Source organism: Aotus nancymaae, unplaced genomic scaffold (genome assembly GCF_030222135.1).
Source record: "Aotus nancymaae isolate 86718 unplaced genomic scaffold, 86718_ANA_hifiasm-v0.15.2.pri h1tg000006l, whole genome shotgun sequence".
NCBI classification, from domain to species: Eukaryota; Metazoa; Chordata; class Mammalia; order Primates; family Aotidae; genus Aotus; species Aotus nancymaae.
The window spans coordinates 35033309-35037814 of NW_026988417.1; positions in this window are offsets into that span (position 1 = coordinate 35033309).

Consider the following 4506-nt stretch of genomic DNA (forward strand, 5'->3'; position numbering starts at 1 on the left):
AATGGGAGGTTAAAAAGAGAAGGCAGCAAGTTAGACAAATGTAATGAAGAGTCTTGCTGCAAACAGGAGCAGACAAATGAGGCAACAGTAGACGGGAAGAGGAGATCCTCCCCAGTGAGATATAAATGCTACTTCTATCTGATGAAGGTTGTTGCTAAGCCAATCATCAGGCTGTAAAATCATGGTGTGGGTCAGCTGGGTTGATTGAAGTGAGTTTTTGTGTCTCCATTGTCTAGTGTATTGGCTGATTGCTCAGTAATTTAACTGAGAAACACTCTTGGTCTTTCTTTGAAAGGTTAAGCAATATTCTTTATCAGATGTTGTGAAAGATTGGGCATCTTTACTCCGCTGGAAGACTGGCTCTTGATATGAGGACTTGAGTCTTTACAAGCAGACCCCAACAATAACTTTGCTGCACCACAATTTTGAATTTTTATGCTATATTATTTTAGTGTTCATGTTATTTAGCTAGGTGACTTCTAAGCAGTTACATGGCAACATGTGCTTATCCTCCATTAGTCATTATGGTTACTGTAACTTTGATGTGATGCCAGAAAGTCTGAGATTTGGAGCAACAAGAACACAAGGACTAATTTCTGCAAGTGCCGTGTGGTATTCTGCTCATCGTGTATCAATTTTAACAAATTAACACAAAAATGTGATGTATTACTTTACCAAGTTTACCATAACAAAATACCTCACGCTGGGTGGCTTAAACAACGGAAATTAATTTTCTTAAAGTTCTAGAAGCTGGAAGTCCAACACCAAGATGTCAGCTGGTCCCCCCTGCCACACCGCCTCCCACGCCAAGGCTTTCCTCTTGTTTGCCGACGGCTGTGTTTTCCTTGTGTCCTCACATGGCCTTTCATCTGTGGCTGGGCATCCCCAGTGTCTCTTTGTATGGTCTAATTTCCTCTTCTGACACCAGAGTGGATTAGGGCCTGCCATAATAACTTCATTTTAACTCAATCACCTGTGAGGGCCCTACCTCCAAATATAGTCACATTCTAAGGCACTAGGAGTTAGGATTTCAACATAATGATTTTTGGGAGAAGACAGTTCAGCCCATGACTTGCAGTAATCTGCTTTATTAGTGCATACTTTTTAAAGGATGAAGAAAAAAACTGCTAAAAGCAGTTTTTAAATTTTTAAAAAATGTTTACTTTTTAAGGGTACATAGTAGGTGTATACACTTATGGGGTAGATGAGATGTTTTGATATAGGCATGTAATGTTTGCTAATCACTTCAGGAAAAATGGTTTATCCATCCCCTCAAGTGTTTATCTTCTGTGTTAAACAATCCAGTTACACTCTTTTCAGTCGTTTTAAAATGTACAATTAAACTGACCATAGGCACCCCCTTGTGCTATCAAATGCTAGGTCTTATTGATTCTTTTTATTCTTTTGTATCCATTAACCATTCTTACCTCACCCCATCCGCCCTCACACTACCCTTCCCAGCCCCTCGTTGCCATCCTTCCCCACTTTATCTCAATGAATTTAATCGTTTTGATTTTTAGATCCCACAAATACATGAGAATAAGTGGTGTCTGTCTTTCTGTGCCTGGCTCAGTTCACTTCCAGTACTGACCTCCAGTTCTACACGTTGTTGCAAATAACAGAATCTCATTCTTTTTTATGAATGAATTGCACTCCATTGTGTCTAAGTGCCGTATTTTCTTTACTGATTCATCTGTTGGACACTGAGGTTGCTTCCATATTTTGGCTGTTGTGAATGGTGCAGCAACAAACATTGGAGTGCTGCTATCTCTTCAATAGACTGATTACCTTTCTTTGGGGTATATATCCAGCAGTGGGATTGCTGGATCATGTAGTAGCTCTATTTTTTTTCAGGCAAGATGTTTCTTTTTTTAATTATTATTATTTTTTATTATACTTTAAGCTCTGGGGTATGTGTGCAGCACATGCAGGTTTGTTACATAGGTATACACGTGCCATGGTGTTTGTTACAGAGGTATACACGTGCCATGGTGTTTGTTACAGAGGTATACACGTGCCATGGTGTTTGTTACAGAGGTATACACGTGCCATGGTGGTTTGCTCCACCCACCAACCCGTCATCTCCATTAGGTATTTCTCCTCATGCCATCCCTCCCCTAGCCCCATACCCCTGACAGGCCCCAGTGTGTGATGTTCCCCTCCCTGTGTCCATGTGTTCTCATGGTTCAACTCCCACTTATGAGTGAGAACATGCAGTGTTTGGTTTTCTGTTCTTGTGTTAGTTTGCTGAGAATGATGATTTCCAGCCTCATCCACGTCCCTGCAAAGGACATGAACTCATCCTTTTTTATGGCTGCATAGTATTCCATGGTGTATATGTGCCACATTTTCTTTATCCAGTAGCTCTATTTTTAGTTTCTTGAGGAACCTCCAATTGTTCTCCACAGCAGATGTACTTACATTCCCACCAAGAAAGTCCCCTTTTCTCTACATTCTCACTAGCATTTATTAGCCTGTTTTGGTAATATAAACAATTTTAATGTAGCTGAGATGATTTCTGATTGTAGTTTTGATTTGCAATTTTATGACAATTTATATTGAGCACATTTTCATCTTCCTGTTTGCCATTTGTATGTCTTCTTTTAAGAAGTGTCTATTCAAATCTATTGCCAATTTTTAATCAGATTATTAGATTTTTTTCCTATGGAGTTGTTGAGTTTCTTATTTATCCTGGTTATTAATCCCTTGACAGATGGATAGTTTGCAAATACATTTTCCAATTCTGTGGATTGTCTCTTCACTTTGTGGGTTGTTCTCTTTGTGATGCGGAAATTTTCAACCTCATGTGATCCCATTTGGTCATTTTTGCTTTGGTTGCCTGTGCTTGTGGGGATATTACTCAAGAAATTTTTGCCCAGGCCACTGTCCTAAAAAGTTTCCTCAATGCAACACGCTGCTGCTGCTAGGGGCTGGGGAGGAATGGTGTTGATTCAAGACAGTTTTTCCTACTCCTTCAGTGCCTCTTTCCATGATATGAAGTCAAAACCAGGTACTGTGAGTGCTCATCTGATTTTTGGTTCATATGGAGTTTGTTTTCTGTGTAGATAGCTGTTATTAGGTTGGTGTCCTTTAGGGAAGGACAATTGGAAGAGCCTTCTATTCCACCATCTTGAGCTGCCTGCTAGAAGTGGCTTTGAAAACCATTAGGGTCAACTGAGATCAAATGAGAGCTAAGAGGACTAATACATTAATAACTAACATTTACTGCACCTCTACTATGCTGCTATATATGTATCTATTTCATATACCTTGCTCATAATCTATGTGTGTGTATAAAATAGTTGTTGAATGAAGTCAACATTCCTAGTTCTCAGATGAGGACATTTTGGGTTCTGAGTTTTAAACTTATAAAAAGGATTAACTCTCCAGAGGTATCTCAATTATTAAAACCTTTACATTCAACATATAGTGGCTGTTGCAGAGAAGAGAGAATACAATATAATCTATATTTTTAAAAAGTGTTAAAATAATTATACAACGTAGAAACATAAACTTTAGTTACCTGATTCATTTCTGTGCTTTATATTCCCTGATCATTAGAAATAAATGTGATGATTGTACACATGACAGAAAAATGGTCACATTTTACAATTAATACTGTCTTAACTAATTGGTAACAGTGAAACAGTAGAGGAATATTAACTAACTCCACTCTTGGTTAAGGGGTCTTTACCCATTCCTGCTCATAGGCTAATTTTAGGGCATGAGATAAAATTCAAAGACAACAGTCATGTAGTTTTCTAACTAACACTGTGATTAAGCGGGAAGTATGTAAACAACTAGGTTTTTTTTAAGATTTGCAGCAGCATTGTGAGCTGACCATGGACAAAGCAGCTCCCCACCTCCTCAAACTCTTACTAGTACCCAAATGTCTGTGGTTGGGGCTCACCTCTTGATCCTAACCCCTACCTTTTCCTGCTACCCTAAACCTAAGAAGAGCTTGAAATTTGTACTGTCTTAAAACGGCACTTTAGAACACCAGTCGACCATCTTCTTGGTTTGCAGTCTTTCCAAAACAAAGTTGCCTTCCTTGTTCCACCTCATTTCTTAACTTACTGGTGGTGGTGGGGCAAGCAAAATGAGTTTGCGGTGGTTACAAGTTCATTTGAGTAAGGGATAATATGTAAGTCTTTGTGCAACTTTTGTTGAGATGGTGAAAGTTTTTCTTTTTCTTTTTTTTGAGACGGAGTTTCGCTCTTGTTACCCAGGCTGGAGTGCAATGGCACGATCTCGGCTCACTGCAACCTCTACCTCCTGGGTTCAGGCAATTCTCCTGCCTCAGCCTCCTGAGTAGCTGGGATTACAGGCACGCGCCACCATGCCCAGCTAATTTTTTGTATTTTTAGTAGAGACGGGGTTTCACCATGTTGACCAGGATGGTCTCGATCTCTTGACCTCATGATCCACCCGCCTCAGCCTCCCAAAGTGCTGGGATTACAGGCTTGAGCCACCGCGCCCGGCCCGAGATGGTGAAAGTTTTAATCT